We start from the raw sequence: 25,460 nt of genomic DNA on the forward strand, positions 1-25,460 counted from the left end.
GTGAGTCATACAATTTGCACTCCACGTGACCTGTAGGCTGCCATCAAGGCGTAGGGGACCTTAAACATATGTACAGAGATTGGACCAGAAGCTTCCATAATCTTGATCCAACAATACACATCATAATGCATTAATTTTTAGTGTTCAAATATAGATCATTCCATAAATGAATGTAATTTTGCAATATCGTCGTTTTACTCCATTTTTCAATAAGGGAATTCAAAGTGCACATCCCAACCGAATAAAAACCTGATTTTCGTCTAGGGTAATGAAAAAAACTACAAATGCATATTCAAATAAGCAAAAACACTTCCATGTCATTAGACATAGTCACAATAAAGGAAACAATTCCATTTCACATACTCTCCAAAGAAGAGCACATAAAGAACGAGTAAAAAACAGATGAAGGATATCCAAGTCTCATCATAAAAAGCACATCCTATGTTTTCCTTTAAAAAATTTCATAGTTTTTTTAAATATTCAGCTTTATGGAAAACTTTATTTTGTACTTTCTATATCTAATAACGTATCCATTCTAACTATGGACTGAAAACTTAAATACCATTGTATGGTTGTAAACCTCTCCTGGGGAGACTATAATGGATGGAAAGTTTTCTCAGTTCACTGTATTAGGGAATCCCTGAGTCTCCAAAGACAACCCCACATGCTTTCGATAATCTGTTATCACAAAATCAGTCCCTAATAGGCTGATAATCAGGAAGACTTTGAGTAACTATTTCAAAACAAACTTTTGGCTGAGGCTTAGCCTCCTCAACCTGAGAGGGCTCTCTCACTAGGTTAAAGATTTCAATTTAAGGATTAGATGGCTAACTCTATGGAAAAATTAAATGAAAACGTATAAATGGTTGAAATACCAATCAAAAAACATCTATTGGGCTCTGGAGTCTGAGCATGTTTCAGTACAACCGCAAGATTAGCTTAACATGGAAGTCAGGGCATAAAGAGTCTTAATATATCAGCAAAACAGAGACATAATTCAAGGAACACAGTTTATAAACACATGAAGGAAGTTAGAGCATTATCAGTGAATTCTAAGTAATGTGTGTTCATATCACTGCAAGTAGGTAGATAAAGAAAGCCATGAGAAAATCAAACATTAAAACTCTCTCTGAATCCTGAGTAGTGAAGCCAAACACTCTGTATTAACATAAAAAAACACACAGTGCTTACAATAACACCGTATGCTTGTTTCTTTTGAAAATTGCCAACCTTGAGGCCTTCCACCTCTTGTCCTTTATAGAGTTATCATTACAATCTTGGATTCCCTGATCCAACATGAGGGGAATTCAAATTTCCTAGCTTGACACCTACTCATATCTACAACAAAATATTAATTACAAGTAGCAGTTATCTAACAGTCTTAGAGTCCTAATACAATAAGGAGTACAACTCCTTATTATGATAGTAAAAACTTAAACTAGGAATTAAATTCGATACTTGACAGCTGCTCCTCCTTAACTTCGACTTTGGTGATGTCCATAACCCTCCTGTTGGCCTTCAATAACTTCTCCTTTATCTGCCCTGAAAACTAGGAGAATGTCCCCTGCAATGTATCCTTGGTCTTCAATGGTGTTCGTCGAATCTCCTGCTAACCAAACTAGCCCCTTTAATCATATAACACATGTTGAATTAGCCATAGAACCCTGCTCTTGCACTTGTGTAAAAATTAAACTCCGTGAAGTTGCATGAAGAAAGTAAATCTGGAGGTGCTATGAAATAAACTGTTATTTTTGTAGCGCAAAGCTTTGTTCTTGCATATATCTTTCATTCTTCGAGTTTTTTCTTTACGTGGGCTTTAAACCTTCTCAAATGATCTCCTCACATTTCTCCAGCAACATCCTCCTTCAAAAAATAGAACCTTCTTTCCTTTGAATTCTTATCAAAAAAACAAAACTGCACCTACAGCAGTTTCGTAGTGCGCTACGAAACTGTTGTGCATGTCACCTACAGTAGTTTCATAGTACGCTATGAAACTGCTGTGTGAATCAATTTACACAATTTTTTCCAAAAACTTTCCTTCTAAGGTTTCTTCATAGTTGTTTCATTATGTACATATGCCACATATACCTAACATCACCCGTCTTTGAAACATCTTCAAAAAGTAATGTCTTTGTTTAAACCAAAATTGTTATTAGGGTTTCATCACTTACTTTCTTGTTCATTTGTGTTGAGGCTGACCTCTAGATTTGTTCAGCTGAATTTCCAGGTCCTCAATTTGTCTTTTCATCCTTCTGATATTATTTCTAAGTCTGTCATTGATCCATCTGACATACCTTGCTTCCTTGATTGCAGGGACAATCCAGGTGAAGTGTTGGGCCTTGCTGCTAACTGCTTCAGGTTTTGAAACTCTTTCATCTTCCCACTAAGCCTTCATTCTATGAATGCTGAGGAGTATCTTGAATAGCCAATGGTATTCTAGTCACTAGCTCCTTAACTTGCTTTCTGGCCTTTAGTTTAATAAACCTGCTTGACCTTGTTTCTGCATGGTGACTTGTCATTGGTGATGATATTTCCTTAGCCCTAGGGCTATGTCCTGTTTCAGTTCTAAAACCAGACATAAAGAGAAATGAAGACCATTCTCTATCTACCTTCTGAAGTTCATGCAAGACAATTAATTTAACTAAACCATGATGAAACAATGATGTTTAACATGCCTCTTTCTTCAACTGTATTTCTTAGACATCTTGCCTAAGCTACGAAACAGAAAGAAAGGTAGATCTAAAGATATTATCCCAGTGAAATGCAATAGGAGTTTGAAGTGATAAGAATACACCTTGTGGTATCTTCCTTCATAGGTGAAATACCTTTGTATGCATGAGAGCAGGTTGGCATATGAATCTTTGACATAACCCCTTGGCACTGCTTTAGTTAAATCTATGTCTACAAATTCTGGCTTCAAGAATATCTTGCAGGGTGCCATTTCAAACTTGAAATTCTTAAACCACTTTTCCTAATCTCTAGGTATTTCTATGACTAAAGATATAAACTCAGGAGAAATTGGCAATTCTAATGCTCCAATCTTTGTATGCAAACTTGTGAAATTTAGAGCAAATTCATTGGTCACTTGGTTATGTCCTCCCTGTAGTTTCTCACAGAACCTCCAGCAACCTACTTTTTTGAAGGCTTCTTAAATTGTTTTATCCTTTGTGAGAGCATCTAAGCCTTTAGGCTCAGTTCTTAGACATCGGCCTGACCTGTTACTCTTTCTTTCTTCCGACATTTCTCCTTTGAAAACCTTATAGATAGAAGACCTGGAAGAAACTGTCTTGCTTAATTAAGGAACTGCCTCACTTGAATTTGATGAATAGCTACCTCGCTTGAAGCATGCGAAAGAATTCTAGTCTCTGCTCACCCTGGGCTTATTCACTCAAACTAAGAACAGTATCAAGTGTCTCTTGCACAGATATGACCAAGATCAACTAACCCTTTCCTTTTTGAAATTTGAAATGACTGCGGGAAAATGACTCCTAACAAATCTAATGATGGATATGAATGGTTGCATGTGAGAGATAAGGTTCATGGACTGACACCTAATGATGAAAACTTAACAGATTCTGGTGGATTTGAAAGCTAGATATGATTGATTACGAATCCCCGATTTCGTAGCGCATCCAGTGTTAATTCGGGGTTTTGCGCTACGAAAACAACTAACTATGAATCCCAGATTTCGTAGCGCATGTAGTGTAATTTCAGGACTTTGCGCTACGAAAACGGCTAAACAGTTTCGTAGCACATTCAAAGTTTTAAGATGACCAGACACATGAAACTTAAAACATGATATGGGATCCATAAGGGGCAAAATAATGTTGTTGAACTTTATTGATGATGGAAATGAGACTCTAACCCTATGACTTAGACTCTAAAAACATAAAAATGACTTGATCATGTCTAAAACAAAAACTTAGAAACCATGCGGGTTGTCCAAAAAAAAAAAAAAACAAAACAAAAAAACAAAAAAAAAAAAAAACAAAAACTTTTACAATGATGACATAATCAATGCCTTCTTTGCCAACAATACCATTAATAAAGTTCCCTGTGTAAAACTACATGCCTGGTACACTGGTCCACAAATCAAGAACTCGTGAACTGGAAGGATCCCTGACTTTGGCTACATCCTTCAAACCATCCATTGATTCTCCACAATTGAGCACATAATTATGGTCATATCCTTTGGGAACTTCACTGATTGTGCTTCCAACAATTTTCCCATTTGTAAAATCAAATACAATTCCTTTAACGACCTCCATATCAAGTGACAATTCCAAGTTCCCACTTAAAGTGTAGGTTGCAGAGACATCAAGATCCCCAGGGAAACCTGCATCAGGAATTTGAATAAGAGAAGGCGATTAATGACCTATACCATGTCATTGATTATTATATATTTTTGTTTTACTTGGAGGGGGTATTGTAGTGGTAGATTCAAATAACCACAATAAAACCAATTTCCCTTGGAGTGGGTATTACAATGGCAGATGATATAAGCACAATAAAATCAAGTTCACTTCGTAAAGTTCGTAAAACATCAAAGTTTTTTTTTGCTTCTTAGGTGTATGGATCTGGATGTCGTCAGAGCCTATACAGTCTCCTATGGCTAGACTCAACATTATCCCTAACGAGGAACACTTAACACATAGGCTTGATATGTTGCTAAACAAGAAAAGTAAATCTTAGAGGATGTAGCACACGCTTTACATCTGAAGGGAAATGTATCAGAACTTTTAAATTTTACCTTGTTCACCATCATAACTATGGTAACTAAACTTGACACTTGGATTATCTCCGTCATCTTTCTCTTCCACTTTCTAGACAACTTTATCAAAACATATTTCCCCACCTACATTGAAACAAGTAATAGTGAAAGAAAAATTGATAGATACATTCCATAAGATACAATACAACATCATTAAAATGTAAAGTTTGAACATATATTAAATAGGTTACATAATAATGGAAAGTATCTCTGCAATTAACAAGTTGTGACCAAGCATAGGAGGGACACACAATAGTGATATGTGGCATGGTTGTACATGTAGAGGATACAAGCAAGGGAGTTGAAGAAAATGCCAAGCTGTCAAGGTTCAACCCTTCACTCAAATCTTGACTTCACCTATCTCACACAAGGAGAAGTGTTAACAATGGATACCAACAGTCAAGAAGCAAAAGAATACCACAATATATTCTCTACAAGGGTAAAACAAGAAGTGGAGGAGATAGAAAATAGGGTAAGGGAGAAACACAGTGGGTGTTATAGGCCATTTTGTCACATCCGATCAGTGAGCCTCTTAATGGGATCAATCAACATCCTATTCCCCCTTGTCACCTTCTTGCATAAAACCCTAAGCATGTTCCCTTCATCCCCAAGAATTCCAGCCTTAAAATACATCATCTGAGCCAGTTTTAGGACCAACGATCCTTGTATGCCTATTGGGGTGCGATCACCTATAGGTTTCTCCACCGTGGCCTGTGTTGATCTCCTACAAGTTGTCTTCTATCAAGGTGCTATGCAGTGTACCCTGCATAGCTATGGGGATGCGTTGGATCTAGAAATTTGGGAAAAAATAAAATGTTTCCAAAGCTTTCTCTTTTAGAAGCTTCTAGAGGTTGTTTCAACCATTTACTTTGGATAAACATTCGAATCCTATCTAATTCCACCTTGGAGAAATCACCATCTTATCCCTTGAGCTCATCCTCCCATCACTTTTGGATCTCAAGCCTAGATTGGTAAATGGATAAGAATTCATGAACTACCTCTCCATATATATTTACCTCATTCCATAAGCACCTAGTTAGTTTGGGGTTGGATTTTGGAGAGTGATTATGCCCTTATGATGTTGTAGTGAGTGGTGATCATTCCATGTATTTAGGGTGATTGGAGGTGCATATTGTGACAAGGAAAGGACAAGTCAACAACTTGGAGGATCTCTTCTACAAGATCAACTGCTACTTATGGTTGTAATCTCCTTCCATTTTTACTAATATAAATAATTCATTGTTTTCCTATATGTGATGTTGTTGTTTCACTTATTTCGATACCATATTTATCTATTGAAGGAAGTACTTAGATTATATTACATAAATCTTGTAGTTTCTTAGCTTGTGTTATCTGACTGTGTAGGTTCTAATTTCTGCAATTAGAGCTAGGATTGGAGCTTCCAAGATAAAGAAGGGGTGAAGCGTACAAAGGATTCCAGGTAGGCCTCACCCCATCAACTATTTACTCTAAGGAAAAACATTGTGTTCCTTGTCTCTCTATTGTTCTAGTTTAGCCACTAACCTAGGGGAGATACTTTTGTCTATAATCGTAAATCCCATATAATAAATTGGCAACCATACTGGGGAACAAACTATTCCCTTGGTGGTTTCCTTGTCCATTGTGTTTGATTACCTCTTCTTCAAACATTCATAATTTCACTTAGTCTTGATCAGACCTAAGAATCCCTTTCATTGAGATTTGCTTCCCATTTTTGTGTCAGAACTTGTCTTTCCTTCTTCATCGCACCCTGTGGTCTAGAGATAGTGCATTGCAGTGCACCCTAGCCTACTCTGCACCTGTGTTGTAGTTCACCCTGGCCCTTTCAACACCTACTATGGTCCCGGTTTGATGCAAAAAAAATTCTTTTTGGTGATTTTATCTCTGAACAACTTTGTTCTGGTTGGTCTTCCTTGTGTCCCTAAGTGTGCCTTGGTCTCTCATAAGGCTCCATTTGGTTTTCTTTTGGTTTTGAGTGCCTTTGGTAAGAATTTGTCTATATCATTGGGTGCTTGAAGAAATTGGTGTATTAGTTATCATTATGAAAAGTGTTTTTATCAATAATTAAGTAAATCTCTTAGTTTTCATCTAAAAATTAAGTGGACTCCAGAAGGAAAATCTTATGCATCATGCATCACACATATGGCTTTGATTTGATTGGAAAAGTGAAGGTATGGAGATCGATTGTTGCATTATTGATTGATTTCTTCTTCCCCTACTTAGTTAGGCCTTTCTTTGTTAAAAGGAAAATGAAAATAGTTATTTTCCTCGTATTAGTTGCATCATAGGTGTGTTCAGGTGACATCGATTTTTGAGCCTTGAAACTGAAACATAATTCAAGATAAACTTTAAAATTCATCTCAATTAACCTAAGGAGCATTTGAAACTTAACAACACACATAGAGCTCTAGGCTAGAGACGTGTTCCACCGTCTTTAAACGTAGGAGTTATCGTTTTTTTCCAGCGTTGCATCCTGGGGGTGAAATCTCGTTCCATGTACATAAGTGTATATGGTCGTTCTCCACGTACATTTGGGTATATTGGATTGTGCTCCACACATGATAAGTATATGGAAACACTCTCATCAAACGATTACACATTAGACAACACTACTACGAACTGCACTCCCACGTACCATCAAGTATATTTTGGGAGTCCCCTATAGGTTTCTATCCATCCATAGGTAACCAAGTTGGCCACCTTGTACATCGTGATACACCGAACACAACATTCACGGAGATTTCTTGCATGTACATTAAGCCCTTTGTTCTCCAAGGTGTATATTACAGTCCACAGTTGCTTGGTAAATCTTTATGCCTAGTTATCCCTTTGTTTTGTTTGTGTCATTAATTTCTAAAATCAATTAATTGACCACAAAATAACATCCTCCCTGTGGAACAACTTCGTATTGGACCTTAGGTTGAGACTAATGGCAACAGTTCCTGACTCTACCAATCAAGGGAAACCTTCTGATGGGAATCCTAGTCTTTTTCCTTCTTTTGGAAATATTGGTGCTCCTTATATGGAAAAATTCTCCCTTCACAGATCTACCATTGGTTTACCAGTTTGGTTATTTTCGACCCCTATGGTTCCCAATGTCCAAATTGCTTCTCAACCAAGTTCTCCTCCACCTGAACAACATCAACCTCATGTTAATCCTAAAGTTGGCCCTTTGCCTTCTTCACCTATTGTTTCTCCATCCCTTTCTTCCTCTTCGCCTGGTGAAATTCTTGATTCAAGTAACCAGGAAGCTAAGAAGAAGAAGAAAAGGAAGAAGAAGAAGAAAAATAAGCAAGGGGGAAACCAATAAACCATTGCTACGAACACAACTAGTATTGAAAAATATTCCAATCAACCTCGTAAAGTTAAATTCCCTTGCATGTTATGTAAGGGTGACCACCTTCTAGAAATTGTCCTAGTATTCCTAGGGTCTTAGAAGTGTGGTCCACAAGCTCACTTCATCCTTTGTTGTCAGCTTTTGGAGATCATGTTGATGACAAACCCTCAACTAGAAATAGTAAGGTCCATGGGAAAAATGGTAGAGTCAAATTTACCTGTAATTTATGTGAAGGGAATCATCCTATTCACGTTTGTCCTTATATGGATGAAGCCTCAAAAGTGTTGGAAAACCTTACAACTTCTCAGCCACAACTTCCAGCTGGTTACCGGAAGCTTTCTCCCAATTCTCCACTAGTTAATGAAGTGATTGATCAAAATCCATATCCAATAAATCCTACTCTCTTTGAATGTGAATCCCATGAGTTTGTTCCTAACCAATCATTGGTTGAGAAAATTGTTGACTGAATTCCAGCTTCAGTTGATTGTACCTTCCCCGTAAAGAGTGAGTCTCATACCGCTCAAGTTCTTCATGTTTCTTCAGATTCCAATGAACTGGGGGGAAATCCTCCCATTCCCACAGTATAAGGAGATAATCCTCTAATTCCCACAGCAATGGAGAGAAATTATCCCATTCCCATAGCACAAGGGGGAATTTATTTCATTCCCATGACACCCCCTCCAAGTAGCATTGTCACTTCCTTTGATTGGAGTTGACTGATAGGATATCATATTCCTCCTTACGTGCCCTTCCAGATCATAGTACATGCTTATAACATGGTTGTAACTGGTACAATTATAGATGAAGGCACATCTGTTAGTATTCTATCCTCAACTAATTGGAAAGCTTTAGGTTCTCTGTAACCTGTACCTGTTACCCAGAATTTGGTGGCTTTTAACAGAGGAACCAGTGAACCGGTAGGGATCCTTCCTAAGTTTACTATTACTTTGGGAGGAAATAATATCTATATCGAAGTGATGGTAGTCCAAGGCCCTTTGGATTTTAATTTACTCCCTGGGCATGACTATGTTTATGTCGTGGGAGCTCTTGTCTCTTCACTCTTTTGTGTGATGTGTTTCCCACATGAAGGAAGAATCATGACTATTGACCAACTTTCGTTTGTTGGTCCTAATTTGACTCTCAATCAACCAAATTCCATAAATTGTCCTTATATGCAAGTGATATCTCCCCCGTCATATATTAATTATGTGGAAACCTGTTCCATGCCCACATCTACTGATGATCTAGTAGGTGATGTAGTACATCATTTACTCGGGCCATTCGAGTATGATCTATCCATTGGATCCTTTGATCCCTTCCAGAGCATTGTCCTCCCATCTGATGAGGACCTCTTGGAAGCCATGGCCTTCTACAGGTCATTCTCAAGGTCCTTAGAGCCGAGTTCCTTGTCTTGTGTCAGGCTCCTTAAAAAATGAAATAAGGTCCTCATAGCAGAGTTCCTTTTCTTGTGTCAATCTCCTTAAAAAATGAAACCAGTTTCATGGAGTAGAGTTCCTTTTCTTATGTCAAGCTCGTTAAAGAATGAAACAAGGTTCTTGGAGCAGAGTTCCTTTTCTTGTGTCAAGCTCCTTAAAAAAGGAAACAAGCTTCTTGGAGTAGAATTCCTTTTCTTGTGTCAAGCTCCTTAAAAAATTAAACAAGGTCCTGGAACAAAGTTCTTTTTCTTGTGTCAAGTTCATTAAAAGATGAAACAAGGTCCTCATAACAGATTTTCTTTTCTTGTATCAAGCTCATTAAAAAATGAAACAAATCTCCTTTCAATTGAAGTCTTTGATTAGATCTCATAAATTCCCATTCGAGTCTTTCATTTGATCTCGTAAATGAACCTTCATTCCATCCACCTATTAGTACTCAATAGTCTACTTAGGTGCATGAAATGAAGCTTGGGGTGCATGTACCTCGAATTGAGTCATTATGTTGGGGGCATGCAAACTTATTTCAAGCATAGTTTTTCTCTGTTTCAAGCTTGTGTAAAAATGAAACCACTTTCAAGCATGGTTTCGCATGTTTCAAGCTTGTGTAAAGATAAAACCAATTTCAAGCATAGTTTCCCATGTTTCAAGCTTCTGTAAAAATGAAAACATTTCCATTTTATCCCTTGTGATTTCCATTTTTATCAACCTATTGTGTCTAGATGGGCCTTGGTTTTTTCATTCCATCATCACCATCTGCTTGGCCGATCATATGCTTTCACTTGGTTTTTACCCTTTCCTAAGGAACCACTACGATGAGTGGTATTATTAGCCAGCCTCTTGACCTTTATGTGTTTTGAGCAATTCCATCATGATCGGAACCAGTTTATACCCTTTATACCACTCATTCCTCTAAGAGGAGCCCTCTTTTATCTCTTTTCAGACTCCCAAAATATGAAAAGACTGTCGAGCACTTGTCTTTTCGAACTCGTAAAAGTAAATGAAAAGACGTCTACTCAGTATAAGTTTAACTCTTTTTTGAACTGAGATGGACTATTTATGAAAAAGGAATACCTTAGTTGAACATGGCTAAGAGGTTCTCTTGGGTATTGTTTTCTACCTTTTCGGACCTAAGGGACTACCTACGAAAAGGGACATTTGGAGTTTTATTTTTTTCCTCCTTTTCAAACTCTATAAACATGAAAAAGATGTCGAGTTTTACCTTCACTGGACTCGTTAAACATGAAACAGTGATGGACTTGTCGAACATGATGAGGCCGAACCAATCCTTATTAGGATTCGTTAAATATACTTGGAGGGATTCATCCGAAGGATGAACTTACAGATCAAGCATATCTTATCCTTCTCAAGCTTGTTAAAAAATAAAGAAGTACTGACCAGTATGGTTGGGGAAATTGGGAAAACAAGGGATTCCATTTTGCTAATGGAAGTGAGTCGCTCTTGAACATGACGCTCTTCGACTTCATCTTTGTGGCTATTAGGTTGGGTAATATGCTTGTCTTTTGGTTATCATACTGTTTTCAAAGCCTCCAATTCGGTTTTGGGTCAACGCTGCGAACTCCATTCAGTGTCACTAGTGTGTTTAAGAGAAGTCATTCAGTTGATCTCTGCTACAATACTCCTAAGCCTTCATTTCATGTATTCCTTTCCTGATCTAGTTCCATGTCAGCATCATTTTGATCATTCTGTCTCAATCATCATACCCATTTTGTGTCGTTGATGGGGGATACATCAAGGCCCTCATGTGATGGGTCACTTCCTATCGACGTCAGTACATCATCCATGAAGTTGAATTAGAAACACACCTTTGGTACCTTAGTGCTTGCATACATCAATGGAAAGTTTCCTCACTCTTGAAGACGAGTTTACATCAATGGAATTTGACCAAAATATTTTGTGTGGTGTTCAACATCAACATTCATTCACACCATACGGATTGTACTATAGTGCCTTGGGAGCCATTAACATCATTGATGGTTTCTCGCGTTTGTTAACAACTTATATGATTGGACAATAATCAGATTGTGTCTACCATGTTCGACAATAGTTCATTGGTTCACATGGTTAGACTCGTACATTGGTTGGTCATGTGAACGAGATAGAAGAACCCATGTCTAGTTTCATCCATCCAAGTTGCAATTTAAGGAGTTATACAAAGATCACAATGTATGATGGGCATGATTATATTGACAGTCATCTAGTCATGGGTCCACTAGTTGCATCTGTGGACGCGTCATTTGATCAGTGTACATGTTATGTTAGCTTATGAGATAAGTGGTTGCCTCACTCAGCAAACAAAGATGTTATGTTGTAAATATGTTGTAACATATGAAGCTCTTCAGTTGTCCTTGATCCCTACTTGTCACAAGGTAAAGCACTTCAACCATCAATCATCATCTCTAACTTTGCGCTTTAAGGGAGAATTTTGTTATAGGAAATTTTGTCACATATGATCTGTGAGCATCCTAATGGGATCAATCAACTTACTATTCCCCCTTGTCACCATCTTGCACAAATCCCTAAGCATATTCCCTTCATCCCCAAGAATTTCAACCCTAAAATGCATCATCTGAGCTAGTTTTAAAACCAAAACTCCCTGTATGCCTTTTGGTGTGTGATCACCTATAGATTGCTCCATTGTGGTCTGCGTTGATCACCTACATGTTTCCTTCTCTCAGGGTGCTATGCAATGCATCCTGCATAACTGTGGAGGTGTTTTGATTCTAGAAATTTAGGAAAAATAAAAATATTCCAAAGCTTCCTCTTCCAAAATATTTCAAAGGTTGTTTCAACCATTTACTATGGCCTGTGTTGATCACCTACAAGTTGTCTTCTATCAGGGTGCTATGCAATGCACCCTGCATAGCTATGGGGATGTGTTGGATCTAGAAATTTGGGAAAAAATAAAATATTTCCAAAGCTTCCTCTTTTAGAAGCTTCTAGAGGTTGTTTCAACCATTTACTTTGGATAAACATTCGAATCCTATCTAATTCCACCTTGGAGAAATCACCATCTTATCCCTTGAGCTCATCCTCCCATCACTTTCGGGTCTCAAGCCTAGATTGGTAAATGGATAAGAATTCATGAACTACCTCTCCTTCCTATATATTTACCTCATTCCATAAGCACCTGGTTAGCTTGGGGTTGGCTTTTGGAGAGTGGTTCTTCCCTTATGTTGTTGTAGTGGGTGGTCATCCTTTGTTAGGCCCCCATACTACTAGTGTAACCCGTTATTGTTATTAGTACAACCCCCTTATTATATTTTTGTACCCATGTAGTCCCTATATTTTTATTATTATGCCCCATACAAGCCCACTATTGTTATTATTGTGCCCTTACATTATTATTGTTATGTCGGCTTTGATTATATTATGACCCCTTAGACTCCTATATATAGAAAGGAGGTCTTGTCATTTGTATCATCCAAGAATTGTCCATTTGTGTAATGTAAAGGAGGTTGCCCCTCGAAGAGGCTGAATTCTAAGACGTTTATCTCTCTTTTCTATTTTTTTGTGAGCTGGTTTCATAAAATTTGGTATCAGCGCTGTGATTCTAGGGTTTCGCTGCTCCAAATAGGTCATCATGGAATTTTCGCTATAACTTTTTTTCTGCCACGTTTCAGAAGCGAAAAAAAACCCATTTGAGATGAAATTGCGCTGCACCTCAGGTCTGAATTTCAGAGCTTTTTTTGCGCAATATTTGTGGAGATATGATCTGAGGAAGTCAGCCTTTTTGCAGACTCCTGAATTACATTCCAAACAGGTGACCTTGGTAAAATAGTCATAACTTTTGTTTTGAGAATCAGATTGAAATATCGTAAGAAGTTACAGAATGAGGACGGACTGTAGTTTCTTGTGTACATTTTTTAGATCCAAGGTCGAAGCAGTGACTCGTGGCACGTCGTACAAGTTCGCTCTACTGAACTAGTCTATAATCAGGGCATTGTGGGAGATTTGGCATAACTCTTCCTTGAAGATTCCAATTTGGATTAGACTGGCGGCATTGGAAAGAGGACGCAGAGGGCTACTGCAGGTTGTGATTTCAGAACTGGAAGATCCGAAATTACAGAGTTACAGTCGTTTCAAGATTAAGCTCCTAAAATCAAGAAAAAGCTGGTTTGATAACATCATTCCATGAATTTAGGGTGATTGGAGGTGCATATTGTAACAACGAAAGGACAAGTCAACAACTTGGAGGAGCTCTTCTACAAGATCAATTGCTACTTATGGTTGTAATCTCCTTCCATTTATAGTAATGCAAATAATTCATTTTGAACTGGTTTCATAACATCATTCCATGCATTTAGGGTGATTGGAGGTGCATATTGTGACAAGGAAAGGACAAGTCAACAACTTAGAGGAGCTCTTCTGCAAGATCAATTGCTACTTATGGTTGTAATCTCCTTCCATTTATAGTAATGCAAATAATTCATTGTTTTGTTATATGTGATTTTGTTATTTCACTTATTTCAATACCATGTTGATCTATTGAATGAAGTACTTAGATGATATTGCATATATCTCGTAGTTTCTTAGCTTTTGTTATCTGACTATGCAGGTTCTAATTTCAGCAATCAGAGCTAGGATTTGAGCTTCCAAGCTAAAGAAGGAGCAAAGTGTGTGAAGGATTCCAGGTAAGCCTCACTCCATCATCTATTTACTTTGAGGAAAAACATTGTGTTCCTTGTCTCTCTGTTGTTCTGGGTTAGCCACTGACCTAAGGGAGATAATTTTGTCCGCAATCGTAAATCCCATATAATAGTAGGACTATGTGCATGAGGAGGTAATTCCATGGGTTCCAAAACATAGGTTTTTCAAAAATAAGAGATAGAAAATATCTCAAGATGATGGCCATGTACAAGCACATGAAGACCGTTATAGCCATCAAAGGGGCACTGAGTATAATAAAATCCTTAAAAAACTAGAGCAATTGGACCATAAATGTGAGTTTAATAAATGTTATTTGGGGGATAAGGATCCAAGGAAGAATGTGATAACCCAAAAGAAGATGGACAAACTGCTACAGACAAGGAAGAAGCACAAGGCAAGATAGACGTGGCAGTCACCCAAGATGACAAAGTTGTTGGAGCCAATCCATGAGTGGGACCCACCTACCTTCATCAACATTGCTTCAAGCTTAAACTTTGATGATTCGCCTAAGCCATCACAAATTAATTGCTAGACTGTGCTCTCCTTTTTTCGATATGCCATTGTTGCTAGTAAATCCTATAATTAGTTATATATTTAAATTTAATAGTCATGCTAATTTTTGTGGGGTATATAAGTGTTGCGTTAAAATCTCTATATCGGAGAAGACAACCTATGAACAACTCCATTATTCATGAGAGAAGCCAGGCTAAGAACAACTCCATTATTATTTTGAATCAAAATAGGATTGTCTTCTTTATAAGCAGGTTACATGATGGACTACTTGTAACACCCCTTGTATTTTATGAATATATAATTCAACTAATTTACAAAACAAGAAAACAAGTAAAAGATTACCAACTGAAAAAGAATAGGAGTATAACATCATGGAAACAACATTAAGACATCACCAATTTCTATGGCAGAAGTGATAGAAAATATGTGCCTTCCCTTTATAACATTCAAGTTATGTCCTCCTCTCATTTAGCAGCATACAATATTAACTTTTATCAAAAGATATAGTGATTCCATTTATCTTGATGCATAAACTTCTAAAATCACATCAGCAGAATAAACTTGTAATATATCCTACGCAGTGATAAGCATATTAGCTAAAGAATGCCCCACCAAATAATCCCAAACATAAAATTCAATTTATATCTTGGAGAAAATGCATGCCATTAAAGAGCTCACAGCACAAACATCACACCTTTCTCTTCTAGAATCTAATGTCAGGGCATTTAAACATGTATTTCTTTCCCACAAAGATACCATTTGTTTCCAACATACATACCAAATAGCAAAGACCAACAAATATGTTGTGCATTTTACAGCTAAAAATTAAAAACAACAAACCATATGTTATCAGTGTGATAGAAATTAATTATATCATCTAGGATTATGGACCCTTGTATTTACTATTTTCTACTCTCATCATGCATTATCTACATTCATATTTGAACATTCGCTGGTCAAAGGAAAAATTGATACAACTCTTATGTCTACAACTTTATAACAACAATAAATCCTCATGGGTGAAATCCATATTGAAACACCTAGTTCACTATGGCAACATTCTTGAATCCACTCAGTTAAGGATCTTCTAGCTTCCCTTGATATTGGAGATACAATTTATGCTATCATTTTTAGATGGTTAATCTCTTCATGAATTTCATAGTCATCAATGACAATGATGGAGGAAAATATTTTCAGCAAGAGAACATACATATCCAAATTCCATGTTCCTACAAAAAAGTAAATGAACCTTCACCAATTTAAAAACAAGTAAAAGATTCTCCAAATGGGGTGGAAAAGAAGAAAGAGGAAATTGTAGGAGGGACACACAACAATGATATGTGGCATGGTTGTACATGTAGAGGATATAGGAAAGGGAGTTAAAGAAAACGACAAGCCATCAAGGTTCAACCCCTCACTCAGATATTGACTTCAGCTATCCCACCCAAGGAGAAGCGTTAACAATGGATATCAACAATGTAGAAGTAGTAGAATACAACAACAAATTATCTATAAGCGTAAAACAAGAAGTGGAGGAGATAGAAAATAGGGTAAGGGAGAAAAACAGTAGGACAATGTGGACGAGGAGGCAATTCCATAGGTTTCAAAACGCAAGTTTTTCAAAAATATGAGATACAATATATCTCAAGCTGATGGGCATGTACTGGCACATGAAGACTATCATAGCCATCATTGTTAAAGGGGCATTGAGCATAAGAAAATCCTTAACAAACTGGAGTAATTGGACGTGTTATCCACCATTTTTTGGGTAATATCCCTAGGAGAATTTATTTTCTCCAAGATGGTCCTCATTCGGTAGCTAACAACCCCTTGTAGCCATCATCTAGCTCATCGTGCCATTTATCCGCCACCTTAGTTGGCCATGTGGTCCGTCACCCATATGCCATAATCGTATGTTTGAAGGTGGGCCTTCCAAAGCTAAATTTATGCCTTGTTATTTTGAAATTGAGTTTTGTAGTTTTCTTATCATGGACACTTTTGGACATGGATTAATGGGGGGATTCAGCGAAAATAATGGACTAGGTCTATGCTTCTATCCCCTAGACCCCTTTTAGTACTTAACCTTGGATTCTAGTCCTGTGGGATCTCTTTTACTAAACACTTGGTTTCAGGGATGTTATTTCATGGAAAACCCTGATTTTGGTTGCATGGTCCCGCTCCCTTATCCGCTTATATTTCCCTCTTTCTACTCATTACTACCCCATCCATCATTTCTCCCACCTAGGTCCACATAGGGTTAGCTCACTCCTTCCCCTTGCCCACACCTTGGGTCATGGATTGAAATGAAGATCAAAGGTTAATGCAACTAAAAATAAATTCAAAAGCATATATGGCCACATTCAATATGAAAAGTACCACAAAATGCAAAAGATGGTCGACACAAAAACATTTAGCACATGGGAAAAATCCATTACATGAATCTCTACCCCATCATCATGGCCATCACCCTAATTCCAGAAGGTTCTATGAATCCTCCTCATCATATAGGAACCCTTGATTGTCCCAACCCCTGGAGGCCAATGAACCACCCCACCTTAAAGGGGGGGAATTCACTGCTATATCTTATACATCATGCTCTAACCCCTTGAGCCCCGAGCAGTTAATCAAAGAAAATAATAAAAAGGAAAAAGGAATATAAAGAAGGGTGGAAAAATCAAGGTTAGGGCACCTCATGTACCACAATTGCTCCCTCCTACACCTTATAAACCCAAGTCTGGGTCCCCTCTTATTAGCTACCCTTGTGCCCCATCATGTGACCCATGGTTTCCCCCTCTCATTCCCTACCTCATTCACCTATATGCCACATTCCACCACCTTTTGACGGATGTACCTTGACTATATTATTGCCTTTAGAAGCGATAACCACTGAATAAGGTACTTGGTTAACCCCATTGGGAGTTTAGGAGACGTTGGAACATCATGAAGCCCATTATGGAATGTCAAGCCATTATGAAGTCCCCACCTATGTTCCATGATTAGGTAAGATTATTTTCTCGATTTCTCTAATGACTTGTTGTACTGGAAGCCTAGGGGACACATTAGATCTTTTGCAAGATTGCAGATGGTTTCCATTTGGGGTTTGGTCTCCCTATACAGGGTCCTAATCCTCCAGAGGGATACATTTGCACATACAAGGTGAGTGTTGAGAGCCATGGGCCTCCGCAATAGAAAATTGCACTTCATGGATCCCTATAGCCATTCAGAGATTTCTCGTGGTTCACTTATTGGATGAGGAGGATGCACCTGATCCATCATGCCCAACTGACCCCAGATCTACACCATACACTTGGAAGATGATCCAGGACTTCTACAATGATGTGGCATCTCCTACATTATCATCCTAGCCCTTGAGGGAAACCTACATGCATCTTTGATTTGTTTGGAGACCAATGAGAACACTTGTGTGCCCCCATAGTCATTTGGAGCACCATAGGTTATTACAAGGGGCCAACCCCTTGTCCAGTTCTTATGAGGGTCTTATTCTTCATTGTGGCACCCGTGGACCTCATCATGCCTCTTAGAGGGACATACGACACACATAGATTATTATTTTTCCTCTTGAGAGACTTACCTTTTCATTTGTGAGCTAGTTTGGTGGGCTTGTCACCGAAGTTAGGTTACTTGCACATTATTTTATCTTTAGGGGATAATGTAGGCCCATTAGCTAAATCAAACTCCTAATTAGTGTATAAATAGGAGTTAGTTGGATTCATTTGTATCATCACTTGACTTGGGATCTCTCTATATTTAGAGACCTTCACACTTTTACCTTGGAGGATTAATTTGGATTATGGATGAATTTTGATGTATGGATTTAGGCTATTTCTATCATGGAGCTTCTTATTTGCAAATGTGATGTTGGTTGGATATATTCTCTAACATTGTAAGTGCAAATTTAATGCTATTTTTCTTGTTGTTGCATACATTTGAATTTCTCTATGATTAGGGCTAATGTTATATTGTTATAATATTATATTCTTCTCTTTCCTCTAACATTGGACGAAATTGACTTTTAGAGCCTCTTTGAATAAGAAACTAAATCCTTCTTCATTATTATCCTTGACTCCATATCCCCAAGTAAATCAGGCACTTGTCCCTCAAAAAGGGTGATCATTGTAGCCCTCTTTTCTACCTTTTTCCCCTTTTTCCTAGGTCTAGCCCCATCAGATCACCTAGGGCATTAATTTCCCAGGAAACTAGACACAGGAAAAATTCGATCTCATAGATACAAATGCATTGGTGGGTCCCCTTTCTCTCCTCCAAATTTGAAGTAATTCTCACAGTGGAATATTTGGATACCCCAAGCCCTAGCTCTATGATCAAGTTTTTCCTAGGTGTTCCCAAGGCTAGAACCTAGTAGGATCATATTTGACATCTTTGGAAGAAAATCCTTTCTTGATCCTTTACCCTCACCTTGGTCAGGTTAAGAACATCATTGATTGCCAAAATCCATCCACTAACTTGGGCTAGGTCCACTTGGCCTCGTGTGGTCCCATTCTTGAACAAAGCATATTTATCAAGGACTACTTGAGAATCCAAGTTATCAAAGGGATTTTAGGGATTGAGAACCTCCTTTATAGGTATTATCCTTCTACCTCAACCCTCCAATCCTCATCCCCTCTCCCTGGAAGATCAAGTCCCTTGCTTAAAAGGAAATCAAGTTCCACTCTTCATTCTATCCTAGGGAAAGGGTTTCTAAGTTCACTTCACACCTCTTCATTGATATATACTTTATAAGTGACAACCAAGTCTCCTCCCATCAGTGAAAGTCCGTAAAAAGTAGGGAGTCGTAGCTGTGGTGACTGTGGGCTAAGACTCCATTTGTTTCTCTTGGTCTAGCATTTTCCCTTTAAGGATTCCCCCTTAGATCCCCTACTAGTTTGAGTGGTAACATTTTGGCGGCATTGTCGGGCACACGAGACGTGTGTTTTGTTCCCCATACGACATATCGACATATCATTATCAACGACTCCACTGGAAGAATGAAGCCCTAGTTCTTGATTGATCTTTACAGTTCATGGTTGTAGGGTGAAGTGAGCATCTATCAAGACACTTTAATTCACCTTGGTGACTCCATTATAATCCTAACATGCAAAATAATAGAAAATGGAGATTTCTCTTGGTCATATACTTGAAAAACTCAATAACCAAGAGATTCAGGAACTACAAAAGAAAGTGGTGCAATATGCAAAAAAAATCAAAATATGTTGGAGAGAATGGGTATGGAACTCATGATCACATTTTATAGGTCGCAAGAAGTACAACTCAAAATAATAAGTTGTTCTTATGAAGAGGATCCTAGTCGTCTCCTTGACCTTGCTCACATAAATTTTGTTGTGAAGATTCTGGATAAGCTCATCAATAACAATGTGAAAGGGAATACCTCTTTTGATGATGATGAAGAATTGGATCATGTGAGCCTCCAAGTCATACAAGAAAGAATGGATGAATATACTAAGTCATGCAGAGAGGTATTGAGGGAATTTAATTCTAATGAAGTTCTCTCCTACTTATATGACGAAGAAGTGAAGCTTCATAAGATGAAATGTGAATATAAAGAGAACCCCACTAATGCTCTCCTCCTAGAAGCATACTACCAGAATCATGTAACAACGACATTAGCCATTATTCTTAAAGAGAGGAGAGAAGAAGAAAGGTCTCATTGGTCAACCAACCAAGATGAGGATGACCTTGAGGACCCCGATGATGAGCAGGAGGATGAATCCTTGTTGGGTCTGTAGGATGAGCAAGATGATTTGGAGAGCACATGTGGTGATAAAAATTAATTTATGGAAAGTAAGGCAGATGCTGACCTTACCTTTCTCAAGGATACTACTCTCGATGACTCTTCCTTTGAAAACCTTGAGGAAGGTGATCTCGTGAGCTCCTTGGAGAATGACAATGGAGATTATTTTTGTACTGAAAAGGAGAAATGGAGATCATTAGACCCCAATTTGATTGTGCTCCCATTTATGATACTGACAAGGAAGATGAGATTGAGATTGGTTCCTCCTTTATCTCAGACATTGCTTACAAGGACATATCCATCGATGCCTTTGGGAAGGAGAATTATTATTTTCCTTTGCATGAAGAAGGATAGTTGGAAATGATTGATTCTCCTTTTAACGAAAGCCCAATCTTTGATGCTTATAATGAGGAAAGAAATGAGGCTCCCACCAGCACACCTCATGACTATATATTCAAATCGCTTGAGCCTTTAAATTGTGGGGAATGAAATCCCATTGAATACAACACTTCACCCTTCCCTTTGCCTTTACCTCTTATTCATCACCTTGAGTATTCCTCAAGTAATTCCCTCGTCTCTTTTTATATGACCTCTAGTGACAATTCCCCTTTTCCCCTTTCTGAATATGGTGTTAAGGAGGAACCCTTCATTGAATATAATTTATCCCCTTTGACCCATCCTCAGGATTATGGTCACTCTGTGACCTCCCCTCACCTCTTTGACCATCACATTGAGAGACCTATTTGTTGCACTCCTTCTTTCTCTCACCCTTTGTTCCCCTCCCATCACAACCATGTGACATCCTCAAATCATGATATTACAAGTAGTGATTGTGATGAGGAGTTCTCGAGAGTGATCATTCATTCCTCCATTTTGTACCTAGAAGGAGAGCCCTGGACCTCTAGAGTGACCAATTTTATTTCTCCTAGGACATCCCTCTACCTCAAATGGAGATCATATTTTCCCGCCTCCCACCCGCTTCATCCGTCATGTGACTATGTCCACATTCAATTTTGGGGGTTGCTACATGAGTAATCATACTGGCAGACATATGTATATTGATGTGATGATATGTTGGTTGCACTAGATTTATGATTATACTTAGTATTAGCCTTACTATATGCATGTTAGGGTAGGATGCATTGCATGTTCATTTTCTCATTAGAACTAACATCATATGATATTTCTCATGGTAGATTAGATGCATCTAACTTAAAATTTGCATATTTTATTTTCTATTGATTTTATGGCCTAACATATTAGAATGTGAGATCATGAGATGCCACAAAAGCATGTTTCCCTGTGTTTTTTCCATTCGTTGTATGTGCAAGTGACAGGTATACTGTAACCAAGAGATTGTTGTAGTTCTCATGACCTCCCAATCAAGTAGATTCACCCACTTCTTCAAGAGATCACGTCCCAGTTGGAGCCAGATGTTACCCACCATTTTGTGGGTAACATTCCTAGGAGAATTTTTTTTCTCCAAGATGATCCTCAGTCGACAACCAACATCCCCTTGCAGCCATCAACTAGCTCATTGTGCCATATCTCTGCCACCTAAGCTAGCCATGTGGTCCCTCACCCATCTGACATGATCATATGTTTGAAGGTGGGCCTCCCACAGCTAAAAGTATGCCTTGTCATTTTGAAATTGAGTTGTGTAGTTTTCTTATCATGGATACTTATGAGCATTGATTAATGGGGAGATTCGGTGGAAAGAATGGACTAGGTATGTGCTTCTATCCCCTAGACCCCTTTTAGGACTTAACCTTGGATTCTAGTCCCATGGGATCTTTTTTACTGAGCACTTGGTTTCAGGTTTGGTATTTCATGGAAAACCCCGATTTTGGTTCCGTGGTCCCGCTCCCCTATTTGCTTATATTACCCCCTTTCCACTCATGATTACCCCATCCATTGTTTCTCCCACTTGGGTCCAGATTCCTCCATCGGGTCTGCATAGGATCACCTCACCCCTTCCCCTTTCCCACACCTTGGGTAATGGCTTGAAATGATGCCCAAAGGTTGATGAGGCTAAAAAGAAATTCAAAAGCATATATGGCCACATTCAACAGGAAAAGTACCAAAAAATACAAAAGATGGTCGAGACAAAAACATTTAGCATGTGGGAAAAATCCATTACATGAAGCTCTACCCCATCATCATGGTCATCACCCTAGTTCCACTAGGTTCTATGAATTGTCCTCATCATATAGGAACCCATGATTTTCCCACCCCTATTGGGCAATGAATTGCAGCACCTTAACGGGGGGAATTCACTGTTATATCTTATACGTCATGCTCTAACCCCTTGAGCCCAAAGAAGTTAATCAAAGAAAATCATAAAAAGGAAAAAATCATATAAAGAAGGGTGGAAAAATCAAGGTCGAGGCACCTCATGTACCACGACTACTCCTTCCTACACCTTATAAACCCAAGTGTGGGCTCCCATCTTATTAGCTACCCTTGTGCCCCAACATGTGACCAAGGGTTGCCTCCTCTCATTCCCTGCCTCATTCACCTATTTGCCACATGCCACCACCTTCTTATGGATGTACCTTGACTATATTATCCCCTTTAGAAGCATAAACCACCTAATAGGGTACTTGGTTAACCCCATTGGGAGTTTAGGAGACATTGGCACATCCCGAAGCCCATTATGGAAGGGAAGACCATTATGAAGCCCCCACCTGTGGTCCATGATTAGGTAAGCTTATTTGCTCGATTTCTCTAATGACTTGTTGTACAGGAAGCTTAGGGGATGCATTAGATCTTATGCAGGATTGTAGATGGTTTCCATTTGGGGTTTGATCTCCCTATATGGGTTCCTAATCCTCAAGAGGGATACATTGGCACATATAGGGTGAGCGTTGGGAGCCATGGGCCTCCGCAGCAGCGGATTGCACTTCATGGATCCCCACAACCACTCAAATATTTCTCATGGTTCACTTATTGGATGAGGAGGATGCACCAGATCCATCATGCCCAGTTGACCCCAGATCTATGCCATACACTTAGCAGATGATCTAGGACTTCTACGATGATGTGGCATCTCCTACATTATCATCCTAGCCCTTGAGGGAAACCTACATGCATCTTTGATTTGTTTGGAGACCCATGATGAATAGTCATTTGGAGCACCACAAGTTATCACAAGGGGCCAACCCCTTGTCCACTACTTTTGAGGGTCATATTCTTCATTGTGGAACCCGTGGACCTCATCAGACCTCTTAGAGGGCCCTACGACATGCATAGATTATTATTTGTCCTCTTGAGAGGCTTACCTTTTCATTTGTGAGCTCGTTTGGTGGGCCTGTCACCGAAGTTAGGTTACTTGCACATTATTTTATTTTTAGGGGCTAATGTAGGCCCATTAGCTAAATCGAACTCCTAATTATTGTATAAATAGGAGTTATTTGGATTCATTTGTATCATCACTTGACTTAGGATCTCTATATCTTTAAAGAACTTCACACTTTTTCCGTGGAGGATTATTTTGGATGGTGGATGAATTTTGATGTATGAATTTGGGCTATTTCTATCTTGGAGCTTCTTATTTGAAAATGTGATGCTGGTTGGATATACTCTCTAACATTGTAAGTGCAAATTTAACGCTATTTTTCTTTTTGTTGCATACATTTGAATTTCGCTCTGATTAAGGCTAATTTTTGCATGTATAAAATGTGGAATTATGTGTCTATTTAACTTATTCTTTGTATGGACCATTGTTAGATGAATGAAATGTCCTAGAGATCATGTTACCTTGACAAGATTGCACCATTTGTATGAAGTATAAATGCTTCAAAGACATTTTTCTTCTCTTTCCTCTAACATTGAACGAAGTTGACTTTTGGAGCGTCCTTGAACAAGAAACTAAATCCTTCTTCATTATTATCCTTGACTCCATATCCCCAAGTCACTTGAATCCATATCCCCAAGGCTAAAGATTAACGCTGCTTCTAGAGCCTATAAGGTCAACAGAAGAACCCTAACTCTGGGCACGTCTGTAGGCACACCCAACATCCCTCTAGAGCTCATATTCTGACAACCAAGTGATCTAATTCATCCTCTCATAAGCTGAAAAGCATCTAGCCTGAGCGCAAAAATCATCAGTCTAAAGCTGAAAAATTTAGACGGGTCATGTCCATTGAAAATCGATCGACAAGAATTGCAATACCACAGCTCCAAAATGGCTTTTACAATATATGTTGGCGCCACGGTTGTATAGTTGCAAAGTCATCGACAAAGTGATTTTTGAATTAGCCTAAGTATAGTAATGTCAATGTGAATATATTGTTGTTAAGTTCATAGGTTAGTTGTGTAATGGTGTTAATACTAGTGGTGTAATGTTGTTTGGTTAGTGGTGGACCGAGTTAATTTTTTTGATTAAATAGACAATTGAAGGCGGCCACTATGATTGATAATTGTTGTAGAGGAACCATAATTCATAAGGATAGATGTGTGATGGTGTTAATTCATAAGGATAATTGTGTTAGGTTGTTTGGTTAGTGATTTGTTAAGGAATATAATTTGTGTTATTGTACATCATTCATTATATTTTTAGATTGAAGGAGGTTAATAATTTTACTGATTATATATTTAGATTGAAGGAGGAGGTTAATAATTTTACTGATTATATATTTAGATTGAAGTAGGATATTTTTCTTTTTCTTTTCTAAATTAATTTTGTATCTTTGTGTTGAGAGGCTTTCTCCAACCAGTATGGAGGAAATGTTGTAATGTCCTATTTTGTTATGCAAACATTTTTATTCAGTCAAACTACATTTTAAAAAAAATAAAATAATCATTGGAACTTTTGAGTTAGAGACCACAACATCCATAGTCTTCTTCTCTTAATAAACCAGTCTAGATCCACTTAACTCAGAATCTACCAAGCTTTCAGAGGGATCAAATAAATCTTTCAAGGTGCAAATCTTTTTATTGAGTGTAAAACTTGAAGAAAAATTTGAT

General features: G+C 38.2%; 1 pseudogene; it reads right to left on the reverse strand.

Annotated features, from left to right (window-relative positions):
- Positions 1 to 535: 535 nt before the first annotated feature.
- Positions 536 to 25,460, reverse strand: part of LOC149201754 (uncharacterized) — a 99,833-nt pseudogene continuing 74,908 nt past the window's right edge.

The sequence above is a fragment of the Pinus tabuliformis genome, chromosome 2_1, assembly GCF_031772625.1.
Source record: "Pinus tabuliformis cultivar Carrire ecotype Pingquan chromosome 2_1, CPIR1, whole genome shotgun sequence".
Lineage (NCBI taxonomy): Eukaryota > Viridiplantae > Streptophyta > Pinopsida > Pinales > Pinaceae > Pinus > Pinus tabuliformis.